At 43.8% G+C, this 27,957-nt stretch overlaps 1 long non-coding RNA gene across 2 annotated transcripts; it reads right to left on the bottom strand.

Annotated features, from left to right (window-relative positions):
• Positions 1-84: 84 nt before the first annotated feature.
• LOC127050593 (uncharacterized) lies at positions 85-25,852 on the bottom strand. 2 transcript variants are annotated; one of them, XR_007774256.1, is made up of 4 exons: positions 25,714-25,852; positions 13,533-13,693; positions 12,719-12,903; positions 85-1,729 (listed from the first exon to the last, which is right to left on the bottom strand). It is a non-coding gene; the product is annotated as an uncharacterized LOC127050593 (long non-coding RNA). The 2 variants fall into 2 exon arrangements; XR_007774257.1 differs by having other exon boundaries at positions 12,719-12,831.
• Between the last annotated feature and the right edge of the window lie 2,105 nt (positions 25,853-27,957).

The raw sequence follows: 27,957 nt of genomic DNA, 5'->3' as shown, positions 1-27,957 counted from the left end.
GGGGGGGTGTTGGGCAGAGCAGGACTTGGACTGGGAATGGGCACCATCAAAAATTATACAAACCTGCCATCCCTGGGTAGGTTACTGGGTGGGGGCTCAAGCTGGGTCTGTGTTTATATTGTTGAAAAGGAACCCCTAGAATATTGAACCTGGCCCTGGTTACTGCCAGCTCCACCTGGCAGAAGGGTTACATATGGAACACACAAAGCACAGTCAGTAGCAGAGAAGACCCTGACCAAACCCTCAGCTGAAGGCAACACCTGCAGTTCAGTCTCCATAGACATTCAATCCTTGGTCTATTTGTGAGATTGCCAACCAGGCTGCTTTGATGTTTTTCCAATGTTTCCAGAAAGAGAGGGGACTCTAACTCTGAAGTATCCATGTAATCAGTGCTGGTGAATATAACTTGGAGACTGATAAGTTATATGACACTGATGCTGATAAGCTTTGTGACTTGAAATTATTCCCTGATGAGCGAAATGGAAAAGTTATCTTATACGTGACACAAATTGATCATAACATATTATCTCACTGCCATCGCTATAAAAATTCATCTGAATTGCTGTCTGTGACTTCTGGGTTGCTCCCCTTTCATTACAAAACAGCTTATTTATTCTAATCATGTATTTCATTTTAGAAGATATGCAGACTCAGTATTGTGGTGTTACCCCTCCACCCCCCACCATTACTGTATTTCATTATGGCTGTTGTAACACTATCTCACCTGACCTGAGAGATCCAACTGTGTGGAAGGCTGTATCTAACTGAGACATTTAAAGGTGTAATCCCAGGAACCTAACTACATAAAACAGCAGCTAATTTAGCATTTGTGCATCTGATTAACCTTGTTTCTAATAACAATTGGTGGCCAGCTAATTTCTTTTATTTTCCCTGCAGTACATCAAATATAATAAGATGCACTGAACACTTACAATGTTATAGACAATTGACCTACTTCTGCTCTCACAGCAGGCCAGTTTTACTCCACTATAATCTCACTGGCCTCAGCCGAATTCCTTTTGAATCAGACTCCTAACCCTTGTCTAGAGCAGTTCATTCTGTTTGTCTTTTCTCTTCTTTCTCTGATCTAGGTAGACCTAGCAAAATACTAATAGTTAAGCTAGTCATTTCTGTAGCAAGCTCAAGATGATGTAACCATGAGCATCATAGAAAGACCAACAAATAAAGATTATTGTGAAATCCCTCTTTTACCTGTTTGGTCAATGGTTGTCTCAGGCAAGATGTTTGCAGGCTAATGATTCCTGTGTCCATTGCAGTAACTCTATTGAAAGTTAATGCTGTGTCCTGGCTAATTTAGGAGTCCTGATACCTGTCTCCATTGGTTAACGGCAGGGACTCTAGTCTAATCCCACAGAATTCACTGAGTGAATTTCTCAATTTAAAATAAACCTTGTTCCCCTTTTCAGTTTTGCCAGAAGGTACCTCTAGCTCTGTTCACTACAATTTAGGAGCTACAGGTAACTTTCTTGCTCTGTTTCCTTTCTTTAGGGTCCAGATCTAGTTCAGGTAAAAATGCAGATACCAACATGGATCAAATTACCGCTTTTGATGCTGGTGGCTAAATGTCCAACCATCGTTAGTAGCTTTTCAACCAAACTGTCTTCCAGGGTGTCTATTCCACCATATTCAGCCAGGCTGGATGTGTGGCTCTTTGGGGCCCCATATGTAGACATGAGTGAATAATCGATTTTTCAGTTCCAGGGCCAAACTGAAAAATAAATTTTAAAAAACTGGTTAATTTTGAACCAAAACTGATTCCTCCCCCCACAACCCTCCTCGCTGAGACAAAAAAATAAATCATTTTGTTTAGGTCAAAATGAAAAGTTTCAAATGTTGAACTGAAATGACAATTTGAATCAAAATGTTGATTCAAAACAAACTTTTCAGCACTTTCATTTTGAAAAATGTCATTTCAAACTGACATTTCCGCAAGTGTTTGTTTTGATTTTTTTTCCCAAAATAAACCATTTAAACACTTTTGGCTAAAACTATTCTCTGAATTTGATCCAAATTCACGAATACATTTTTCAGAACTACAAAATGATTTTTTTTATTTTTACAAATTCACTGTTCATTGAAAAGATTTTTGTCCAGCACTCCCCACATGTGCCTGTTGTGAAGTTTATTACTCCTGTCTTAATGTCAGGGCTAAAGAGGTGAAGAAATAGCCAATAGACTCATTTATATGATGAGGATTGCACTTGAGCTTCAGGTCTCCTCTGACTCACAACTAGTCTCCACCACACCTGACACTTCTTTACGCTGCATTTTGAGGCATAAGGGAGAAGATGTATAAGGGGTTTGAGACTGACTGCTGCTTAGCGTGAAGGATCATGCCTAGCTCTTCACTTTATTTGTGTGCGTGAGATGCTGCTGGACTGCAACAGCTTTGAGCTCCCTGCTGCACATTACAGCAGGACTTGCAGAATCAATGCCAAAGTGAGTAGGCTGAGTACAACTGAACTAGAGGTTTCCTGGTTGCCAGGGCCAAGCCATTTTCTAAAGTGGTTCCTACAGACAAAACATTTACTTGTTCAAATAATAGCATGTCATGGCGAAATGCTGAAATGGCTCAAGACATTGTTAGCCACATAATTGGCATAGTTTTATAACGTTCTGCCTTGTAACAAGAGGAAATGAGAGATTTCTAAAGAGACTCAATTTTACCTTTTTAGATTATTTCATGAGCACATTCTTTTTGCATATTGATACCTACTGAGAGTACTGGAGAAGGCATTTCCAAGTTAGTTGTAGCACAGGCAGAAATATTTTTGACTGAACAATTTTCCATTGGAAAAGGCAGCTTTGTCAAAATTGAAACATTGTGTGGAAATGTCAGTTTACATGAAATTTTTGACAGGAAAATGAAACAATTTGTTTTGACTATCTAACTTAATTGAAATAATGTTGAAACATTTCATTTTAATAATAATACCTACCTTATACATAGCACTTTTCATATTGAAACAATTCATTTCAGTAAGATAAATGTTTTGTTTTGACTTGATCATTTTGATTCATTTCATGTTGGCTTTAATATTAAATAATAAACATATAATTTAATATAAAAGTCAATGTGAAAATTAATTGAAACAATACATTTAAAATAAAATGTATTCATGTGTCTGAATCAAATTTTTTTAGAATTTCAGTCCCATAGGTATTTTAACTTTTTGTTCCTATTCAAAACAAAACAGATTTTGAAGTCAAGTAGGAATTTCACGAGGAATAGAACTTCTGTTTTCTGACCAATTCTAATTGTATTAAAATACCAGCTGAATTCCCCAGTCAAAGACAGTACCTGTCCCAAAGGGTATATAGTCTAAAAGGCAAGATATAATGAATGAGTGAAACAAACAGGGAGGTTGGGGATGGGAAGGTAAAATAATATGAATGTGATTTTACAAGACTGAAAGAATTTTGCTTGAAAAATGTTTGTTATAGAAGTAGTTCATATAAGTTTGTAGTGAAGATGCATCTCCAATGAGTGGAAAAGCAGCTGGAATCACAGCATGATAAGAAGGGTATCTCAAATGAGATTTGGTTTATACACACTTTAAATGAAATAGTAAAGATGGTTACACTTATCATACTCAGGCCTCTCACTTAACATTTTATTCATGTCCTGCAGGAAGGAGCGGACTCTGTCATGAGCTTCTGCACAATGAAGTTTGATAGTGATAAAAAAAACTAACCCCAGGCCCAAAAGCCAAGTCTTGATGCTGCCAAAAATTAAATCAAGACAATAGGCCTTAATCAATACTAACATAGAAAAAGTAGGAAAATAATCAATCACTAATTCTCCTGAGGCTCACTCTCTGATTTTACAATACACTACCCTATCATGACACTATTAAATGCTGCTAAACAATTAAAATGCTGCTTTTAAGGGGTTAAACTAACATAAAAGTCCCTTGAATAACCCATCCATCACTGCCGGAATAGAATGACAACTGCTAGGTCACTGTAGTTTATTAAGTAGCTTATGCACGCATAAAAAGAACCTCTGATAACTTGGCCAAAGGAACAAACATGTATTTTTGGACCCAAGTTCCTCAAATTTTGCTTTGGAACACAGCTGCTGAAACCGCAAGTAGGTGGACACCAGGTGTCAAAGTCCTGACAAACACAAAAAACCTGTAAAAAGGGGAAGTTACAAAGAGCAAGCTTGCAAATTAGCTCATAACCGATATATTTTTAGCAGATGGTTAAAAAATGTCATTGTGTTAACCAAATATGGTATCTTCGGATGTATGAGTTCATATGGTAATGTGCGGTTTTTGGCTATATAAACCCAGGTATCACTGCTGTAAGGTAGAGCGACTTCCCCTTGCTAGGGGACTTTGTCGTCTCTCCCTGCATATATGCTTGTATTTCTCTGATTAATCAATAAAGGAGCCTCAGGCTGTCTGATCAACTCAACTGGGTGGTGGTCCTTTTCCACGACAATTTTGGTGCATTGGCCGGGACCCCACAAGAGGGCTTCTCCTGGATCGGAGGACCGCAGGCAGTCTCCTTCCAACCCCCGGGCCCAAATCAAAAGGTAAGAGACCTTTTGAAATCTCTAGTGGGGTTGGCAGAGGACTGGTCTGTAGGCTCCGGTTTGGGGTAAGTCACAAGCTGGGTTCGAACTTTTAGCCTTCAGACAGCCCTGACGCCCTTCTTGAGGGTTTCTAGATGATACGAGTCTCTGAGATATAAAGCCTTTCTAAAGGCTCCCGAGGCGTTAAAGGTACTGCCGGCAGCTCGCGGCCCACGCTCCTTTCGGTCCGGAGAGTCCTGGTTCGCTCCTGGGCGGGTGCGCCCAGGGATTGATCGGGATTCCCCTTCCTACTAGGTCTGGTGGGGATTCGAGTTTTACAGTGTCTCGCTATAAAGTGCCTGTGTTTGTGTGTGGGCCATGCGGCCAGAGTGAATGCAGCTGTGGGAAGACGCCCCGAGCCTCCTGCGAAGCGAAAGCTCGTGACCGGGAGTGACTCGAAAGCAAGCCCCACAGCTGAGCTTTGTGTATGTATGTGAAGAGACTATAAAGCTTCCTAGCTGGCAGGCCTTGGTAAGTGGCTAACCTGCTGGGTGCTTGTGTGTTTCCCCGTCCTTCTTCCCTTCCCTTCCATGACCTATGACCCTGTGACCGCTCCTCGAGCACTGTCTTCTAAGGACCGCAGGGTCCCTTTTCTGCCCACTGGAGCCATAAGCTCCCTTCCCTTCTCGGAGAGGAGGGAAGCCCCCAGGAAAACCGTACCGCTGGGTCCGTAGCTTCAGAAGCATCGTTGGCTTAAAGCTGGTGCTCTGGGCTGACGGCAGGCGTGCGGGGACCGCGGGTTCTCCGGAAGGAAGCCCGTCCCATCCTTCACCTCCTTCCTTGTAGGTACCTGCTGTTTGGCGGGTCAGCGAAAGCCTACTCCCATTTCCCTTGCCGAGGGCAGGTAAAGAGGCCATTGGTGTTAGAACCATGGTAATCCTGTTTAGTGTCCCCTTGTATGAGTAATTGAAGTGAAAGAGGGCTGAAGTAAGAATGGAGTCTGGTCCAAAAGGCACTCCTGCTGCTTATATGTATGTGCACCATGGCCCGTCGACATGTAAATATTTGCAAAAATGGAGCTGGTATACCAGAGATGATCCAGAGCTACAATTTCCTGTAGGGGTTAGTTTCCTTTATCAATAGTTTTCACATGAAAATGTGTATAAAAACTCACTGAGCTGCACAAAGACATTTAGAGTTCAGTTCTTGAACAACATACAACACAAATATCATCCTGACGATAAAGACAGGATATACAAGCTGTCATCATATGCTGACATTTCAGAAAGGTAAATGAATTAAATGTGTGTTTTCAAGGTTATGATGCTAACCTATTAACCAGGAGTGACAAAGTGTTGCTGTTCATCAAAAAGCTTGATTTATACATTGCAAAACATAGTGGACGTGAACTTGACATTTTCCCCACTGTTGAATGACTTTTTTAAGGGAAAACCAGTTTCAGTCAGAGGACAGCTGGAATGCTAGGGAATAACCTCCTGAGAAGCTGCAATGGGAACTTCCATTTTACTTCCTGGAAGTAAGGTCCTAAGCATTCTGTGTTAATGTATAAGAAATCCATTTTTTGACAATGCTGTTTTTGATGCTGAGTTTCCAGAATATTTGCAGTAAAAAATTAATGGAATTCTCTGTTGGATTAATCACTGTATATATATTTCAAAGGAATAATTGAGACAAAATTTAGAATTGGAATTTAGAAGTGACCAGACTGGTTCAGACCCAAGGACTAACTAGTATCATATCTTCTGTCAGACCAGATGCTGCAGTAGTTAGTTGTGGGATAATCTACCCCCCACATTAGGTCTTGTTCTAATCTTATAGGGTATATCTACACTGCAAATAAACAAAAAACATTCTACAGTAGTGAGTCTCAGAGCCTAAGTCTACAGGCTGGGCTTGCCCTTTGGAACTAATAGCAGCCATGTGGGCATACCCACGTGGACTGGAGATAGGGGTGGGTTTGAGAGCCTGAGCTCCAGCCTAGACAGGAACATCTACATGGCTATTTTTAATGCCATAGTGCAAGTTCAGACCCAGGCTCTCAAAATCACTGTTACGGGTATTTTTTTTTAAGTGTAGACATATCTTTAGAGCAGGGATAGTCAACAAGCAGATCGTGGGCCAAATCTGGACCATCAGATGGTTTTGAACAAACCCCTACATCTTCTTATTTACTCATTATTATTATATTTTAAAATGCTTTTCTCTGGAGTCTGGACCTGGACTATACCTTGACCAAGAAATTAGGACCTTGACAAAAAATAATTGAGTACTCCTGGCAAGAACTTGTCTATAGAGAGAGATTTTTTTTCTCATTAACCTATGGGAGTCTTTTTAAATTAAAATGCCTTGTGTCCACACAAAGGTATTCTTTTTTTTTTCTAAATTACCTGGCCTGAAAGTAGATTGTTTATTTTGTGATGAGTTAATTCAGAAAAAGGTGCCTGTGGATTCATCTGTGTTTCAGAAGAACTTTTCTGCCTCTGGGCAGTCCTCCCACTGCTATCCCACCCTATATTGTGTCACATCTGGATCAACCACCCTGTTTACTTTTCCACCCTCTACTACCCTGTTTAAATGTTGGTGCCCAACCAGGTTCACCCCATTTGCAATCACATATTCCCAGAGGTACATACCATTCTCAGCATTATTCATACTGCCTCGCATGACTTTCTCATAAACGAACTAGGGAAATGCAACTTAGAAGGAGCTACTATAAGGTGAGTGCGTAACTGGTTGGAAAACTGTTCCCAGAGAGTAGTTATCAGTGGTTCACAGTGAAGCTGGAAGGGCATAACAAGTGGGATCCCACAGGGATCAGTTCTGGGTCTAGTCCTGTTCAATATCTTCATCAGTGATTTAGATAATGGCATAGAGAGTACATTTATTAAGTTTGCGGATAATACCAGGCTGGGAGGGGTTGCAAGTGCTTTGGAGGATAGGATTAACATTCAAAATGATCTGGACAAATTGGAGAAATGTTCTGAAGTAAGTAGGATGAAATTCAATAAGGACAAATGCGAAGTACTCCACGTAGAAAGAAACAATCAATTGCACACATACAAAATGGGAAATGACTGCCTAGGAAGAAGAACTGCAGAAAGGGATCTGGGGGTCATTGTGGATCATAAACTAAATATGAGTTAACAGTGTAACACTATTGCAAAAAAATCAAACATCATTCTGCTGTGTATTAGCAAGAGTGTGGTAAGCAAGACATAAGAAGTAATTCTTCCACTGTTCTCCATACTGATAAAGCCTCAGCTGGAGTATTTTATCCAATTCTGGGCACCACATTTCAGGAAAGTTGTAGACAAATTGGAGACAGTCCAGAGGAAAGCAACAAAAATTATTAAAGGTCTAGAAAACATGACCCATGAGGAAAGATTGAAAAAATTGGGTTTGTTTAGTCTGGAGAAGTAAAGACTAAAGGGGGACATAACTGTTTTCAAGAACATAAAAGGTTATTACAAGCAGGAGGGAGAATTTTTTTTTCTTAACCTCTTAGGATAGGACAAGAAGCAATGAGCTTAAACTGCAGCAAGGGAGCTTTAGGTTGGACATTAAGAAAAACTTTCTGCAAGGTAGTTAAACAATGGAACAAACTGCTTAGGGAGGTTGTGGAATTTCCCTAATTGGAGGTGTTTAAGAGCAGGTTAGATAAACACCTGTCAGGGATGGTCTAGATAATATTTCATCCTGCCTTGAATGCAAGGGACTGGACTAAAAGACCTATTGAGGTCCCTTCCAGTCTTATGATTCTGTGATTATAGCAGCCATCCCTCATCCATGTGTGTAGATCTGTGCAGAAACCATGGATTTCCCAACAGATAGTTAAGGGTTAATGTCTCTTTTACCTGTAAAGGGTTAACAAATAGTGAACCTGAAACACCTGACCAGAGGACCAATCAGGAGACAAGATACTTTCAAATCTCGGTGGAGGGAAGCCTTTGTTTTTTTTTATTGGGTTTGGTTTTGTTCTCTCTGCGTTCTGAGAGGGTAACCAGACGTACTTATAGGCTCTCTAATTTTCTATTCAAATAGTAAGTAACAGTAGAAGGTGGTTTAGTCTTTTTGATTGTTTTTTTTATTTGCAAATGTGTATTTTGCTGGACAGATTTTGATTGCTATTTGTGCTGGGGGGAGACTTCTTTCTAGTATTTATAAGCTGAAAGACCCTGTAATATTTTATCTTGATTTTACAGAGATTTCTTACTTTTTTCTTTTCTGTCACTTCCATTCATTTGGCTCCAATCTCCCCCGCCTCGGTTATAGTTGTGGGTTTCTCATCTAGGATGTACCTTTCTATTTCCTCAGGAACACCCTCTAAGAACTGCTCCATTTGTATTAGGAGGTGCAGCTCGTCCATATTGTTAACCTTTGTTCCTGATATCCAGGCCTCATAATTCTTTTCAATGTGGTAGGTGTGTCAGGGGAATGACACATCTGGTTTTCATCTTAGGGCTCTGAACCGCCGATGGGCACGCTCAGGTGTTATCCCCATTCTGATTCTGGCCTTGGTTTGAAAAAGTTTATAATCATTCATATTTTCCTTAGGCATTCAGCCGCCACCTCTGCTAAGGGTCCACTGAGTTGTGGCCTCAGTTCTATCATGTACTGGTCTTCAGAGATGTGGTACCCAAGGCAGGCTCTTTCAAAATTTTCTAAGAAGGCCTCAGTGTCATCACCTGCCTTGTAGGTGGGAAATTTCTTGGGATGTGGAACAATAACCGGCAAAGGGTTGGTAGGGTTGGCTGGAGCATGCTGCCTGGCCTGCATTAATTTCAGTTCATGCTTTCTCTCTTTTTCCTTCTTTTCCCTTTCTTTTTGTTGCTTTTCCATCTTTTTTTGTTGCTTTTTCATGTTTCTTCTGTGGGCAGCCTCTTCCCTGGCCATTTCTGCCTGAATTAGTTCCATTCATCTTTTACGTTGGTTGTGTTTGTTGTTTGCTTTTAGTTTAGCTATTTTTAGTTTGCTTGTTGCTGCACTGGTGCTTATTGTTTCTGCTTTCTTGTGCTGGTGTGCCTTATTCTGTTTACTGCCTGAAATGCTGTTCCTCTTCTGCCTTCTTAGGGTTGCTTAGCAACAGAGTCTTTTTTTAAGTTTTTCTACCTAGTCTTTCACAGTAAAGTTAGAAGAAATAAAAAACCCCTTTCATTTGCAATTATGTTTTGCTGGAGTTCCTTTTGACTCACAGTTGGAGTCCCATTGTTTAACAAAAGACCCTCGTTAAACTTTAATGTCTCTGCCTGCAGGCAGTCTCTATGCACAACCAGAAAAGAGAAAAGGAAAAAAAAATTTCTGGCTATAGTTTTAAAAACCCTCTCCCCTGCTTACAAACAGCTAGCAGAGAGAAAAGAAGAAAAATAATAATCCTACTGGCTTTTGCTTTTAACTCACTGGCTTTTGGATTCTTATCTCAACGCTGCCACCATGTCATGATATAATTCCCCAATCTGAACCTTAGAGTCCAAAAGATGGGGTACCAGCATGAATTCCTCTAAGCTTAATTACAAGCTTAGATCTGATAGGCTGCCACCACCCAAAAATATAGTGTTTTGGGGCACTCTGGTCTCCTCAAAAACCTTCCTTGTGGGACCCCAAGACCCAAATTCCTTGAGTCTCACAACACAGGGGAATAAACCATTTCCCCTCCCCCTCCTTTCTTCCTCCCAGATCTTTCCTGCCCTGGGTACACTAGGAGATCACTGTGATTAAACTCCTTGAATCACAACACAGAGAAATCAGGTTTTTTCTCCCCCTTCTCTCCCCCTCCCAGGCTTTCCCTCCCTGGGCTATCCTGGAGAGAGAGACAGATTCAAGCTCTGTGAATCTAAAACACAGAGGAAATTCACCTTTCCTCCCCTACTTCTCCTTCCCTTCTCCCACCAATTTCCTGGTGAGTACAGACTCAGTTCCTTTGAGCCTTAACAAGGGAAAAAAATTACTCAGGTCTTTTAAAAAGAAAAGCTTTTAATAAAAAGAAAGAAAAAAGTAAGAAAGCTCTGTAAAATCAAGATAAAATATTACAGGGTCTTTCAGCTTATAAACATTAGAAAGAAGTCTTCCCTCAGCACAAATACCAGTCAAAATCCATCCAGCAAAATACACATTTGCAAATAAAAAAAACAATCAGAAAGACTAAACCGCCTTCTATTGTTACTTACTATTTGAATAGAAAATTAGAGATCCCGTAAGTATGTCTGGTTACCTTCTCAGAACGCAGAGAGAACAAAACCAAACCCAAAAAACACAAACAAAGGCTTCCCTCCACTGAGATTTGAAAGTATCTTGTCTCCTGGTTGGTCCTCTGGTCAGGTGTTTCAGGTTCACTATTTGTTAACCCTTTACAGGTAAAAGAGATATTAACCCTTAACTATCTGTTTATGACAGAGGTGTTTAAGAGCAGGTTAGATAAACACCTGTCAGGGATGGTCTAGATAATATTTCATCCTGCCTTGAATGCAAGGGACTGGACTAAAAGACCTATTGAGGTCCCCTCCAGTCTTATGATTCTGTGATTATAGCAGCCATCCCTCATCCATTGTGTAGATCTGTGCAGAGATCATGGATTTCCTTGTGATCTTGGAAGAGGAGACAGTCCAGTCCTGCTTCAGCAGCAGTCACTGTAATGCCAAAATATACGAGTGTATATCAAAGAAAATGACAGAGAGGTGTCACTCCTGGGACAAATTCCAACACCACAACAAAGGAAGGGAGCTCTGGCAGAATTGCTTAAAAAAAACAAGGGCAGCAACAAGACAGGGCCCAGTACCTGCCTCTGCTAGTGTGAGCTGGACCAGATTTTTACCAAACCCTGGTATTTTGTGGACAGCACCAAAGGACACACTGTAAGAGCATGGGTTCTGACCAGGACTTTGATGAGGAAATTTCCCTGGAAATTCCCGGAAGGCCAGGATCTCTTTCCCCAACAGGAGCTCAAGGAAACACTAAGGAAGACAGCTCATGAAGTTCAGGTAGGAACCCAGTATGACTGTGCTGAGTGGGGGGTGTCTTCTCCCACTTAGCAGTATGTGCTATATTGTAACAAAAATATATAGGGTGTTTCAAATGGTGCTTGGTGGATGCAGCCATTTTGGGCAGACATGAGTCTTTCTGAGCCTGCTCAGTTTTTATTGTGCTCCACAATTCCCATGTTCAAAATGGCATCCATCCCAAATAACTGAAGCTCTGCAAACATAAAAATTTCTCTTGCTCTCCTACTTTTCTACTGCTCCCCCTCTTCCAGCTGGTTGCACCACAGAGGTTAAAAAGAAAACTCATTGTGATGGGTCTGCCAAGCAGGGAACTACAACTGCAATCAGGCCCTTCCCCACTGCACATCCCTTCCTTTCCTCTTGACCAAGTAATGGGAAAGGTCCTGAACCAGGAAGTGGCCGGGGTCCTTGAGAGACACAGCTGCATGGTGAGCTAGGAGCTTCACAGAAGCTAGAGGCAGGGAGAAAACCTCAGAAACTGTAGGAAGAGCCACCTGTGGAAGAGGTTGTGACTGCTGGTTATTATATCTGGATGCAGGTCTGCATGGACGGAGGAGCTGCAGTTGGGCAGGGAGCCAGGGCTGAGGGGCCCCAATGAGAGAGACTAGTTGAACCTGGCCTGGAAACTCACAAACTCCTATTTGCTTGAATAGAGACTATACTGAAGAGGGCATCCCAAGCCCAGGGCCTGACAAGCCCTCACTGTCAATTGGATTGTCTCAGGAGCCCACACAAGAATCACCATTGCTCACTTTGAACTGAAACTGGTACGTCTCCGTACCTAGGGTATCTATAACCTATCTTTATCCTGCCAGCCTTAGTAAAATACTCTTGCACTTAGCCATTTGTCTGTGAGTATGTCCACACTGCAATTAAAAACCCATGGCTGGCTTTGTCAGCTGACATGGGCTTGTAGGGCTTGAGCTAAGGGGCTGTTTAATTGTGATGTAGATATTTGCGCTTAGGCTAGAGCCGGGGCTCTAAGACTGTGTGAGGTGAGAGGGTCCCAGATCTTGGGCTGCAGCCTGAGACAAAATGTCTACACCACAATTAAACAGCCCCTTAACCCAAGCCCTGTGAGCCCAAGTCAGCTGGCATGGGCCAGCTCTGGGTCTTCAATTCCAGTGTTAATATACACTGTGTAGTTATTGGGACCCACCTAGAAACTTTGGCCGATTTACAAACATCCTAAAATTGACTGCTAAGAAGTACATCCCACGTGGTCACTGCAAGGCTTTCATCCCCTGCTTGACAAAAGAATGTGAGTCGCTCCTGAGGGAATATGAAAGGAGAAGCAACCCAGACAAAGCCATTGCGCTCCTTGAGTCCTTGAATTCAGTGCACCTGGAAAGATGTAAAGAGACTGTTGAAAGCCTTGATTTCATCCATTTGAGCCATAAGGCACTGGCTCTTTTGAGGCAACTTGGAGGATCTCAGCCAGTAACATGATGCCCAGCAAAGGTGACCGCAAATGCTGTGACCTCTCATCTTCTTTCTAATAGCAAAATGCTGACAGACAAGATTACACTCTAGGAGGTCCAGTGGGAACTCCACAGAAACCTACAATATCCAGAGGAATCCCTACTCTTCTCTCCGTATTCTCTGAAGGAGACTAACATTGTGCTGTTGGAAACCAAAAGCTGGAAAGTTGCAGGAATAATGGCATTCCTTCAGAGTTTCTCAAGAACCTGGGGACGCGGAGATGGCTGGCAGTGCTTTTTACTGCTGTACATAGAACCAGAGAAATGCCAACAAGCTGGCGACAGGCAACAGTGGTTGCCCTACTGAAGCCTGTGAAACCCCCATAGGATGCAGCCAGCTACCGCCCCATCTCTCTCCTCTCAACCAGCAGCAAGGTCCTGGAATGGGTGCTGCTCTATCGGCTGTCTGATATCATCGAAGACATCCTCCCAGTGGAGCAGGCAGGATTTCGCCCAAAATTGGAACTGCTGTGACCAAGTAGCTTCACTTACCAGCCACACTGAGACAGGATTCCAACGTAACTTGAAGACAGGAATCACCCTTGTTGATCTGTCCTCAGCATACAACACTGTCTGGAGACAAGGCCTCCTCCTCAAGGTCTCCCGCGTCATTCACTGTTGACGAACGATCCGTCTCTTGGTGACAATGGCCGCTGTTTTAAGGTACAACTTAATGGCAGATCAGTAAACCAAGAACTCTTAACTTGGGCACCCCTCAGGGCTTGGTCCTGGCCCCAATACTTTTTAATCTATACACTGGAGATATACCAGCGACGTGTCGTGGAAAAGGACCACCACTCAGTTGAGTTGATCAGACAGCCTGAGGCTCTTTTATTGATTAATCAGAGAATACAAGCATATATGCAGGGAGAGACGACAAAGTCCCCTAGCAAGGGGAAGTCGCTCTACCTTACAGCAGTGGTACCTGGGTTTATATAGCCAAAAACCGCACATTAGCATATGAACTTATGCATCCGAATATACCATATTTGGCTAATACAATGACACCATTTCCTAAAAACATATAAAATAAGCTAATTTTGCAAGCTTGCCCTTTGCAACTTCCCCTTTTTACAGGTTGTTTTGTTTGTCAGGATCTTGGCACCTGGTGTCCACCTACTTGCGGTTTCTGCAGCTGTGCTCCCAAGCAAAATTTGAGGAACTTGGGTTCAAAAATACATGTTTGTTCCTTTGGCCAAGTACATTGGGGTTATTTTGTGCGTGCACAAGCTTCTTAATAAACTATAGTGACCTAGCAGTTATTAGTCTATTTCAGTAGTAATACAAGGGACTTTATATTAGTTTAATCCCTTAAAGGCAGCATTTTAATAGCATAATAGTGTGATAATAGTAGTGTATAGAGAAATCAGAGAGTGAGCCTCAGGAGAGTTAGTGGAAAATCAGCTTTTCTTACTTTACTATATGTTAGTATGATGGAGGCCTACTGTCTTGATTTAATTTTTGGCAGCATCAAGACCTGGCTTTTGGGTCTGGGGTTAGCTTTCTTTATCAATTCCCTCCTTTGTTTGCTGTTAGTGGGCCCCCCACATCAGCAAACACTTCATCAATGTCTGTGGGGGGATATTTATAAGTTCCTGGGCAATTTGTTTGATTGTTTCCTGATCCACTGTTCCTTGACCAGTGTTTCCTTCCTGGGGAATATTGGAAGGGGTCTGAATGTTATCAGAGAGGCTGAAAGTAACACAAATATCATCATTGATATTGGTGGTTGTGTAATACGGTTCGGGTCTGACAGGGTGAAGAGAAACCAATCGTGGAGGGGAATAAGAACGGGAAGGGGTACGAGGGCAAGTACAATGCGCCCAGCAATTACAGCAACACCAACAGCAAATACATACAAAGGCAATTGTACCAATGGTGAAAAGAAGCCATACATACCAAGGGTGTTTTTGGGGTGATTGAAAACTTTTTGTGAATTGACACAGAACATCACCTTTAACACAGAGGGTAGAGACTAAATGAACCGTTTGGAGGGCATTTAAAGCTTCCTGGTAGACAGTTTCTAAATAGTGCATTTGGGTTTGTAAATGTGAAATAGATTGAATTTTTGGTAGGAGGGATAGCAATGAGTGAAATCGGTCAGGGACAACAGAGGTCCAGTCGAAGGGAACCTGGAATTCTAAATAAACCTGATAGTCTTTTTCTGCGGGCCAATAAATGTTGTGAATGCCTGAGCTAGTGTGGAGATTAAAAGCCACATCATGTATGATTGAAGAATTAACATGAACGCAGCTGCTGTTAGCAGACAGTAAGTTATGGGAAGCTAGATCTTGTAAAGTGCCAGGGCCTTCCCAACATACTCGGTGGTGAACAGTTACTACCTCTCCTGGGTGTAGTTTTCTAAAGCATTGTAGTTGCGGGGGCTGCAAAGGCCAATAGGTCCAGAGATCACCTAGACCTTTCCAAAGGTCAGGGGCTATGGCCGGGGCACCAGTTAAGAAGCGGTTAGGACCGCCAGGAGGTTTAATTTCCCAAACATTTTGATGAATTACCCAGTCCCACAAACAACCACCCCAGGGGCCTAGAAGGATACGGTAAGTGGGGGCCCAAAATCCTTTCACGGGTCCATAAGCCCGGAAGGAACACTGTGAGCGCCAACATCTCCATTTAGAGAACTTCCATGTAAGCCTCCATGGCCACAAATCGAGGGGGATACCAGATGCATTAGTAAGGGCAGTGGGCCAGCGCTGCTGTTCAAGGTCCTTACGTAAAGAGAAAAGAATAGTATTGAGATAGTCCTGTACTTCTGAACATGCTTGATCCCACTGCAATGCCTTTCCTGACGTAGCAACCTGGTGGATCATTTGGGTAAGTAGGGTCTGGGTAACAACGTTTAGTGCCGAAATAGTGTGGAGTGCGCCTATACCGGCCTTCTCCTCAGTAATTTGAGCCCCGGAAATAAACCCCTGAGCTTGGTCTAATTGTCCCAGATGACTTTCATGTTCCTGCGTTTTGTATAGAGTCCAGGCTGATGCTGCAGTGTTAGCACCATGCAGCAGAGTGTTAACAATATCCCTTCTTTTTTACTCTCTGCAAGCCTAGCCTGTTGCTTCAACAGGCGTATAGCAGCACCCTTAGAGCAATTAGAATAAGTACTTGTAATTTGGAAATGGGTGAGGGGTATGGAGAAATGGACAGTCCCCAAGGTAGCATTTAGGATTGTCCATCTGAACCCTGATAAATGAGGGTTTTCAGTAGGCTCATACCATAATTGTTGGTTCTGAACCTGAATGCCTTTTTTGGCCAGGGTGATATCAATTGAGTGTGAAGGGGTATATTGAAGCAATGTACAGGACAGATTTGCAGTAATGGGAATGTCCTGGGCACAAACAAACCCTACAGTGGCTAAACACATTTTGTTAACGGTGACATTAGTTATGGTGGCATGAGCGACTACAAAACATTCGGGACCCTTACCATAAAGAGGCCAGCATGTACCTGGGACTAGTACAAGATTTATATTATGGTTAGTGTTCCATGTATCTATGAAAATGTTAGATTGGTCAGGCTTTTCTGTATAATTAATATAAGAGGTTACATTACGATAACTAAGATACACCATACCAAATGCATTCCACTTAATATATGGTTCATATACCTGACCCTGCGAGGAGAAAATTAACTTGGTTAGACAGTAAGAAAACAAATTACCAGTGGAAGAGGGCCTAGGCCACTGTCTAACAGTCGAGGTTTTGGGTAAGTATGGATCTGTCTGGGGCTCAGGAGGGGTACGACTGTCCGAGATATTAATGGATGAGGTTACTATGGGTGGATTACTCAGAGGAGGGACCGTGGGGGGAACAGGGGAGGTGTGGGGGTGGTCTAATAATTCTGGAATAATGTGACATGGCCAGGGGACCTGACCTGGGCGGCATTGACCTGCACTAGGGATAAATCCCAATAGCCAGTGTATCCCACAAGACCATGTTGCATAACCACAAGTTCCTCCCTGATACCACATTACGTAACGTCTTTTATACCATGGCCAATTTTTAACGTCCTCTATAGTAAGAGTCTTTGGTTTAACGGTGGAGGTTTCCTGAGACCTTTTTACTCTTCCTCTTTGTTCGGTAGCAAGGTTTTGTCTGCTACACAAAGCAGAATGAGGAGTGAATTTTTCTTTTCCCTTGGCTGCGATCCCACACATTGGGTAGTGTGGAGTGGTTATTTTCACTTTCGGCTTGACTGTTGACAGGAAGCGCAGTGAAGTAGTCTTTCGGGCAGCAACTGAGAGTAAGTAAGAGTCATAAATGTTCAAGAGAAACATTAAGATGGTGATAAAACAGAGAGAAGGCAATAGCCATTTCCGCACTCGTGCAGTCTGTTTTATCTTGGGTTGTGGATCGGTCATGATGCTTTATACGACCTGCCGACTTCGAAGGCAATACTTGGGTTCTTGCTCAGGTTCACCTGCTGACGTTGCCGGCTGAGGCTGTGGAACAAGCGGGGCACCGGGGAGATCCAAAGGAGGCGTTACCTTTTTGCATTGAGATGCGTATACCCAATTTGGGAGTCCTTGGCACTTCACTGCAGTATGGGTGGTTAGTAAGACCTGGAATGGACCTCTCCACCTGGGCTCCAAGGCGGATTTTCGTTGGAATACCTTACAGCAAACCCAGTCGCCAGGTTCCAAAGGATGGCATGCAGTTTCAGCTGGATCGGGTAGGGCACTTTGGACCTGTGAATGGATAAATCTAACATGTCTCATTAGCGCTTTGCAATACTCTAGTACATTTTCATCACAGAGGTGCAAATTTTGGGAGTTAGGGGGCAGAGGCGGGGATACTGGCATCCTCATTGGTCTAGCCATGAGAATCTCATGAGGAGACAATCCATGCTTACGCATGGGAGTGTTTCTCATTTGCATTAATGCCAGAGGGAGTGCATCTGGCCACTTGAGGCCTGTTTCCGCACACAGTTTTGCTAACTTGTTTTTTAGATCCCCATTTTTCCGTTCCACTGCTCCCGCGCTCTGAGGATGGTGAGCACAGTGTAAACGTTGGTCCACATGGAGGGCCTTACAGATTTGTTGAGTGATTTGACCTGTAAAATGGGTTCCTCTGTCACTGTTAATTGAGACAGGGATACCAAAACGAGGAATAAATTCTTTGAGCAACTTTTTTGCTACAGTGGTTGAGTCTGCCTTAGCACATGGGTAAGCTTCCACCCACCCAGAATACATGCATACGCACACAAGCACGTATTCATATGAACAACACTTAGGCATATTTATGAAGTCTATTTGGATGTTTACAAACGGTCCCCAGGGTGGCGGGTGTGCTGCCTGGGTGGTTCGAACCGGTCGCCCACCATTATATGCCATACAGATAGGGCATGTTTGGCAGTAATGCTGGGCAAGGCTCGTAAACTTTGGAGCATACCAGTGCTTAGATACAGAAGCAATCATTCCCTCCTTGCCTACATGGGCTAACCCGTGGGCTAGCCTGGCAAGGTGTGGAAGTATAGCCAAAGGTGCCACCAGGCGGCCGTCTGGAGCATACCACAAGGCATCCTTTGGATGTTTGGAACACCCGAACTGTTTCCAGCAATCTTTCTCATCCTCTGATGCTGACTCCTGTATGAGTGTTAGATCCTGTAAGGAGTCAACTGAAGGGATGGGCTGGGACATGTAAAGAGCAGATATTTCGATAGGAGCCGGAGACCCGGAAAGGGCCGCTCGCCTGGCGGAGGCGTCCGCCAGTGCATTTCCTCGAGTAACATCGTCATGGGGTTTTTTATGGGCGGCACATTTAACTACAGCAATAGCAGAAGGTAACTGTAAAGCAGATAAAAGAGCATTGACACATGGGCCGTGGCTAATAGGGGCTCCAGTAGAAGTAAGAAATCCCCTATATTTCCACAGTTGCCCATAATCATGTACTACTCCAAAAGCATATCTAGAATCAGTGTAAATAGTAACAGACACTCCGGTTGCCAAGCAGCAGGCTCGAGTAAGGGCAAACAGTTCAGCAACTTGAGCCGATTTTACTGAAGGGAGGGAGAATGCTTCTATGACACTTTGTTGATTGCATACAGCATAGCCTGCTACTAGTTGTCCTTCCGCATTCCTTAAGCAAGAACCATCCACATAATAAATCAGCTCTGGGTTTTGCAGGGGAATATCCTGCAGATCAGGTCTAGGAGCAGATAATTCAGCAGTTACAGATAAGCAATCATGGGGTTCCCCATCGGTTGCCGTGGGGAGAAGAGAAGCAGGATTTAGTACTGGGCACCTAGCCAAAGTAACATTTGCAGCATTTAAAAGAAGCATTTCATACTTGGTGAGTCTGGAATTTGAAAGATGCTGTGTTTTGCCTTTAGTTAAGAGAGCGGTGACAGCATGAGGAACTGCAACAGTTAACGGACTGTCAAGAACTAGGGAGGCGGAGGCTTCAACTAAGATTGCAGCTGCGGCAACAGACCGGAGGCAGGGGGGTAGCCCAGCTGCTACCGGGTCTAATGAGGAACTAAAGTAGGCTATGGGTCTGTGTTTTTCTCCGTGGGTTTGAGTGAGAACACCCTGGGCTGAGCCTTCTCTTTCATGACAGAAAAGAGTAAATGGTTTTTTATAATCAGGTAAACCGAGAGCAGGGGCTTTAGTTAAAGCGATTTTGATTTGTTGAAACGCTTCCTCTGCTTCCACGGGCCAGGGAATAGGATCAGAGATCTTATTAAGAGTTAAATTTTGTAAGGGCCGTACAAGAGACGCATAACCCAGAATCCATTGCCTACAGTAGCCTGCCATTCCCAAGAATCCCCTAAGCTGCTTTTTTGTAATTGGCCTGGGGATTTTTTGAATTGCCTGCATCCGCGAAAGAGACAAAGCGCGTTTTCCTGCAGAAATATCATGACCCAGATAATGCACTACAGGGAGACAGAGTTGTAATTTTTCTTTTGAAGCCTTATGACCCTTTTGAGCTAAGGCTTGCAACAAAACCAATGTATCCGCTTTTGAAGCTTCCAAAGAGTCAGAAGCAAGCAACAAATCATCTACATACTGAACTAGGACAGACCCATTTGGAAAAGAGATATCATCCAGATCTTTCTTTAAGATTTGAGAGAAGATAGTAGGGGACTCAGTATAACCTTGGGGTAGTCTGGTCCAAGTATACTGAGCTCCCTGATAAGTAAACGCAAAAAGAAACTGGCTATCCACATGAATAGGAATAGAGAAGAAAGCAGAGCACAAATCTATCACAGAAAAGTACTGAGCAGTGGGAGGTATACAAGAGAGAATAGTAGCAGGATTTGGAACCACCGGGAAAGTTGAGAGGACAGCAGCATTAATAGCACGTAAATCCTGTACAAATCGCCAGGTATTTTTCCCTGGTTTTCGGACAGGTAGAATGGGAGTATTACATTCACTCACTGTCGGAACTATGACTCCCTGTTTAAGCAGAGCAGAAAGAACCGGACGAATTCCCTCCTCAGCTTGCTGAGAGAGGGGATATTGCCGGACTCTAGGAAGAGGTTTGCTTGGATTGAGACGAACTTTGACAGGTTGAGCAGAACAAATGCGTCCTACTTGGTTGGCATGCTCAGCCCACAGTGAAGGGGGTACCCTTGCCAGTAGTTCCTGTTGCAACAAGGAAGGACTGGGGTCGGGTTCCTGATCTGAGGCTGGATCAATTTGGAGTAGACCTAAAACCTCATTATGAGCCGGGTCAGGGACCTCTAAAAAGACCCCGTCTGGAGAGCAAAAGATAGTGCAATGAAGTTTGCACAACAGATCCTTTCCTAAAAGGTTTACAGGGGAGCACGGACTGAGAAGGAAAGCATGATCAGCAGAAAGGGGACCGATAGATATAGATAGGGGAGATGACACAGGATGGGGAATGGGGGTATTTCCCACTCCCACAGCAGTTACGACCTCAGTGGAAAGAGGTACAGTAGAGAAATCTTGTGCTCTTAAGGTAGACCTAGAAGCTCCTGTATCAACCAAGCAAGGGGTAGGGACACCATTTATTAGACAAGAAACAGTTGGACCAGTTTGGTCCACATGAACAAGGGGGGCGACGACGATGTTATTAGTCTCCTGGCTTTCCTAGTAGTTAAGAGCTGGGGCTGGTGGAGCAGGAAAGGGCAATCCCTCCTGTTTTGGAAACTGTCTAGGAGGTCGCGTAGGGCAATCCTTAATAAGGTGTCCCTCCTTTTTACAATACCTACACTGGTCTTTCCCTAATTGGGGACAATCGCGTTTCCAATGTCCTTCTTGCCCACACGAAAAGCAGGCTGTGGAACTGAAATCAGTCAGGGGATTTTTAGTCACAGCCTGTTTTGTTCTCCGCCTGGGCCCTTTGCCAGCAAAATTTTGCATGCTTTGGATCTGCAAAGCCATAAGCTTAGATTCTGTTTCGTCTTTCCTTCTTTCTAACTGCCTGTGAAAATGCTGTGCTGCTGCCAGAATTTCTTCCAGATTTTTACCTTCTCAATCCACTAAGTTAACCTTTAACTGCTCTCCTACCTTTGGCAAGAGTCCCTGCACAAAGGCCGCCACTATAGCTTGTGTGGCCGTTTGTTCTGCATTAGTAATCCCCGAATGTCTTTCAAACACTTGCTTTATACGTTCCATATAATCAGCCGGATTTTCTCCCTTACTTTGTTTACAGGCATTTATTTTGGTCCAGTCCGTTTTTCTTGGACATACATTAAGAACCTCATTAATTAGGTTGGTCCTTCTTTGGATATAGTCAGCTTCTGACAGTCGGTCAGCATCAGCTGGCCAGTTTGCCCTAGCATAGAGGCGGGTAAGGGTTTCTTTGGGCACTATAGCTGATAACAGCTGTTCCATATCGGCATGTGAGGGGTTATAGCACTTAGCTATCATTTCCAATTGCTCCTGAAATTTAACGGGATCTTCCCTGATTTTTGGAAATTTTTCAATAAGGTTGTAAAGATCACCTGGTGACCAGGGAGCATGCACTATCATTGTCCCTCCTGTGCCCGAGGGCAACTGCCGGAGGGGAAAATTAGTGACGGTTTCGGGCGGGGAAACACACAAGCACCCAACAGGTTAGCCACTTACCAAGGCCTGCCAGCTGGGAAGCCTTATACAAACACTTCACACACAGAAGCTCAGCTGTGGGGCTTGCTTTCGAGACACTCCCGGTCACAAGCTTTCGCTTCGCAGGAGGCTCGGGGCGTCTTCCCACAGCTGCATTCACACTGGCCGCTTGGCCCTCACACACACAGACACAGGCACTTTCTTGACACAGTCATCAAGGCGAAATCACAAAAAACTGGAACGCTATACCCGGATCCCCCTCAAACCTGGTAGGAAGGGGACCCCTGATCCCCCGGATCAGGACGGACCAAAAGGAGCGCGGTCCGTGGGCTGTCGAAGGTACCTTTGAAACCTTGGGAGCGGAGCCTTTAGAAAGGCTCTGAAACCTCAGAATCTCGGAAGCCTTAGAGAAAGGGCATCTGGTCTGTCTGATGGCTAAAAGTTCGAACCCAGCTTGTGACTTACCCAAACCGGAGCCTACAGACCAGTCCTCTGCCAAGCCCCATAGAGATTTCAAAAGGTCTCTTACCTTTTAATTGGGCCCGGGGGTTGGAAGGAGACTGCCTGCGGTCCTCCGATTCAGGAGAAGCCCTCTTGTGGGTTCCCGGCCAATGCACCAAATTGTCGTGGAAAAGGACCACCACTCAGTTGAGTTGATCAGACAGCCTGAGGCTCTTTTATTGATTAATCAGAGAATACAAGCATATATGCAGGGAGAGACGACAAAGTCCCCTAGCAAGGGGAAGTCGCTCTACCTTACAGCAGTGGTACCTGGGTTTATATAGCCAAAAACCGCACATTAGCATATGAACTTATGCATCCGAATATACCATATTTGGCTAATACAATGACACCATTTCCTAAAAACATATAAAATAAGCTAATTTTGCAAGCTTGCCCTTTGCAACTTCCCCTTTTTACAGGTTGTTTTGTTTGTCAGGATCTTGGCACCTGGTGTCCACCTACTTGCGGTTTCTGCAGCTGTGCTCCCAAGCAAAATTTGAGGAACTTGGGTTCAAAAATACATGTTTGTTCCTTTGGCCAAGTACATTGGGGTTATTTTGTGCGTGCACAAGCTTCTTAATAAACTATAGTGACCTAGCAGTTATTAGTCTATTTCAGTAGTAATACAAGGGACTTTATATTAGTTTAATCCCTTAAAGGCAGCATTTTAATAGCATAATAGTGTGATAATAGTAGTGTATAGAGAAATCAGAGAGTGAGCCTCAGGAGAGTTAGTGGAAAATCAGCTTTTCTTACTTTACTATATGTTAGTATGATGGAGGCCTACTGTCTTGATTTAATTTTTGGCAGCATCAAGACCTGGCTTTTGGGTCTGGGGTTAGCTTTCTTTATCAGACGGAATCAAGGAAATTCATCTGTGCAGATGATATTGCCCTAGCTGTTCAGCATACAAGCCTCCATACCATCAGCTGCACCCTAACCTGAGATCTTAGCACAAAGGCTGATTATTTCCAGTGCTGGAAACTTAGGCCTAACTCAAAATCCCATGGTGACCGCTTTCCAGCTGAACAATAAAATGGCTAATACCAGACTTGATGTGCAGTTTTGTGGTTAGAGTGTTAACCATGAGGCTAATCCAAAGAATCTTGGCATTACACTGGACCAGAGTTTGACCTTTCAACAACACATTGAGAACGTCCATGATACATTCAGGTCTCGTGTCACACTTATCAGAAAATTGGCTGGAACAGCATGGGATTCCAGTCCACGGACTTTAGGAACCGCAACAATTGCCTTGATATATACTGCAGCTGAATATTGTACACCAGTGTGGTGTCACAGTAGTCACACCAAATTCCTTGACACTCAACTCAGTAACACTATACACAGAGTCAGGAACACTCAAATCAATCCCAGTTGACTGGGTTCTGGTCCTATCGCACATCCAGCCTTCACAGATTAGAAGAGCTGCTTAGGCATCTTGCTTTCTTAACCATGTCAATGCAAACATGAGGATCCCACTACAGGATGACCTGCAGAACCCGTCAAAGACGAGATTAAAATCCCACAAACCTTTATGGAACCACATGAAGAGCCTTACACCCAACTTCAACACTGAGGCTCAATGGAGAGCCACATGGAGCATTTTGACCACTGAAAACAAACAGTTTATCACTGACCCTGCTGAGGAACCACTGGGTATTGATGTATGTTGGAAAGACTGGTGCAGATTGAGTCACATCAAGATATTTCATGGGAGATGTGGACAAACTCTCTTTAAATGGAAAATGAGGCAAACAACTGTATGCAACTGTTGTCAACAGGAACAAATGAGGGAGCACATCATATCCGAGTATCCTCTTCATTCTTTTGCTAGGGGCCTGAAGGACATTCACCAGCTCACTGCTGTGGCAATGTGCTGGCTATCAAACTTAGATTAAATCTGTAGTCATTGCTACCTACTCAAGCCATATGAAAGAAGAAGATTGGGACCCACCAGGGCTAGCGCCTCCAAAATCTAACTGCTGAATCACCTATACTGCTTGCCTGCAAGTCACAGTACACCTGGCCAGTGCCACCCAGAGGATTCAGGGGACCTGGGGCAAAGCAATTTTGGGGGCCCTTTCCATTAAAAAAAAAAGTTGCAATACTATAGAATACTATATTCTCATGGGGCCCCTGCGGGGTCCGGGGCCTGAGGCATATTGCCCCACTTGCACCCCACCCCCCTCCAGGTGGCCCTGCACCTGGCATGCTACTGGTATCATAGGGGTTTAGTGAACTCCAGCCCTGAGCAACCTCTATAGTTACAACATTGTAATGCAGGCACATTTATTGAAAGGGCAGATACAGGAAAAGAAAAAAACACAATATAAAAGGTCTTTTCTTCACAGTTTGAGTAATGCCCTGAGCATTTAGCTACTACAGCATTTTATGATTACATTTCCCAAAGCGAGACATTTAAAAATTCATAGAGATTAAAAGGCACTCAACAACTCAGAATTGTTAACCTCTTGGGTTCAGAATAATCACTGCAGAAGTCTGTTTATTTTGCCGTTGTAAAAGGGAATTGAACCCAAAGATAGTGCTGTAGTTTGGCATGAACATTGAAAGGCAGTGCAGGCTTGTTGAGGCCAGCTGTATAGTTCTGCAGCAGTACTCGTGGGGGGGGGGCCGAGGCCGGATTAACTCTCCTGTGGGCCCAGGGCCATTCGATTTTGTGGGGCCCTTGTATACAAATCCTTTTCCTAATTTAATACAAAATGCTCACAATTATGGCATCAAGGCTGATAATGCCATACTAAACTTGCCTTTTAATTAACATAAAGCCATTCTTTGGTTATATTTCCATCTTAAAACATGTAGAATATAGTTAAGTTAATTCATAATAGTCTACTTCTTACCTTAGAACAGCTGTTATATTAGTTTCTTTCTGGGAAGGAGTTTGGGTGCAAGAGGGGGCTCCAGGCTGGGGCAGAGTTTTGGGGTGCAGGAGGGGGTGCGGAGTCTGGGAGGGAGTTTGGGTGCAGGAAGGGGATTCAGACCTGGAACAGGGAGTTGTGGTGCAGGAGTGGGTGCAGGGTCTGGGAGGGAGTTTGGTGCAGGAGGGAGTTCTGACCTAGGGTAGGAGGTTGGGGTGAAGGAGGGGTTGCGAGGTGCAGGCTCTGGCCGGGAGGCCCTTACTACAGGCTGCTCCTGGACGGTGGTGCAGCAGGGCTCAGGCACGCTGCCTGCCTCCCTGCCATAGCCTCATGGAGCTCCCAGAAGCAGCCAGCTGCTGGCACATTTCTGCATGCCCCTGGGGGGGAGAGAGAGAGCATGTCTTCGCATGCTGCCCATGCCTGCAAGTGCTGCAGGGACAGTGCTGGGAGCAGAAACCCCCCTTCCCCTAGGGGCTGCAGAGACGTGCCAGCAGCTGGCCACTTCTGGGAGTGGCATGGGGCCAAGGCATGCAGGCAGCCTGCCTGAGCCCTGTTGCGCTGGGCCACCCCTTAGCCTGAGGCCCTGGGCTGTAGACCCTAAGCCCCTGCGTTAAATCTGGCCCTGACCATTGCAGCATATCTTGTTGGTCTGCCCATTGCCTTTTTAAACAAGACATTTCTTTGCCATTTGGTGACAAGCCTTGAGATAACATCCTCTGAAGAAAGGACAACTTCAGAGGCATGTGTGCAATTACTAACCTATCCCCTGCTGCCCTCAAAGGCATCCAATCAACCCCCTGTCAATAGAAAGGGGAGCCCAAAGAAAGGGCAAATAAGGTGGAAAACATCATAACTTTTCTAAGCTCCTCCCGACTGAGAAGAGACTCTGGGAATAATATTTCAAAACTGAGGAAAAAGCAACGTTTTGTCATTGTTGACATGGAGACGAGAATTAGTACAATAATTACTTGTTCTATTCCTCAGCCTGCCCAGCTCTTGCAACTGACAGGGAGTCAGTGCGGCCCTCACAGAGAGGAGTGTTAACAACCTCACAATACCTGACAAACCTTTAGGTCAAAAAAAGGATGACAAGAGATGAAATGTTTGGAGACCTTACGTCTGCACCGCAGCGATAAGAGGAGTGACGGGAAGTCTCCTTGCAGAGAGAGAAGCATAGAGAATTGACAACAAACAACATTGATAAAGAGAGGGACATATAAAAGCAGCTGTTGTAGTTGGTGCAGAAGTAGATGGTCCTGCTGGACATCATTTTGCTACAATGTTCCCATACAACATCACAACCACAGCCCAGTTTGTCCTACAGTCCGGGGAAAACAAGGCACTCTGGAAGCAGCCTATCCCCATGTTCCAGAGACAGGCACAGCTGTCTCCATTCCTCACCCCAAGTAAAACAGTGAACATTGGAACCCCCACCTTCACTCCTGCAACTACAAGTGAAAGTTTCTTCCCTTGCCATTCTACACCCCAACACAAAGATACCAGGTAGAAATCCTACACCTACATATTTGTGACCAGAACAGCACAAATATATACATGTGTGCCCCATCTGCACTGTTATGTTCCATAACATTTGCACTGTTTTGTATTGTGGTTTGTGTTCCACTGGTTTATAGTTTTCACTATTAGGTTTTTTAAGCTGTCTTGAACTTTCTTGAATTTATCTGATGTTCAGTTATTGACAAAGGTTCAGAACAGTTTATAAAATTACACATATGCCATATACATCATAAAATGCCCTTCAGTAACATTGCTGCACACATCATAAATTTCCATTTCATAAGATCCTTTCACAATGCATAATAAGATGTCATTTCAACATTTTAACCCTGAGCCCCAACGTATGAGTCATCTTTTGACCCTGATGACTTGCTGTGGTCTGGCTGTTCCTAGCGTTCCATAGTCTCTACACTTCTGCCTCCTAACCATCACCAAGGCACTCTTCCTTGTTCTCAAAGATATTGTGTAAAACATCATTAATTCCATAAAAGCAGCAGAGAATCCTGTGGGACCTTATAGACTAACAGATGTTTTGGAGCGTGAGCTTTCATGGGTGAATACCCACTTCGTCGGATGCATCCACAGGATTCTTTGCTGATTTTACAGATCCAGACTAACACGGCTACCCCTCTGATAACTAATTCCATAGTGCTTCTGGAAGCAAAATCCCCTTTCTCATTGAACAAAATAGGCCTGAGTTTTTAAAGATCATGGCATCATGGACTTTTCCAGACCCCTCCATAATATTATTACTATTGGTGAACCTTCCATGGTAATCAACCAGGCCTTGGTGCACCATGGAGAAATACCATTTTCTGTTGATAAACTCTGAGGCCTGAAGAATAGTTACGTGGGTCCCAACAATGGCCTCAGTACAATTCAGGAACCCAACTATGTAAATCCATCAATAATAATTTCCAAGTTTTATGATGTGGGGCATCAGTGCCTTTTGATACAGCATATTTCTCCATGACATGAGTTGATCTAC

This window comes from Gopherus flavomarginatus, chromosome 1, assembly GCF_025201925.1.
Source record: "Gopherus flavomarginatus isolate rGopFla2 chromosome 1, rGopFla2.mat.asm, whole genome shotgun sequence".
NCBI classification, from domain to species: domain Eukaryota; kingdom Metazoa; phylum Chordata; order Testudines; family Testudinidae; genus Gopherus; species Gopherus flavomarginatus.
Note: the sequence above shows the minus strand (reverse complement) of the source record. Positions and strands in the feature narration are given on the sequence as shown.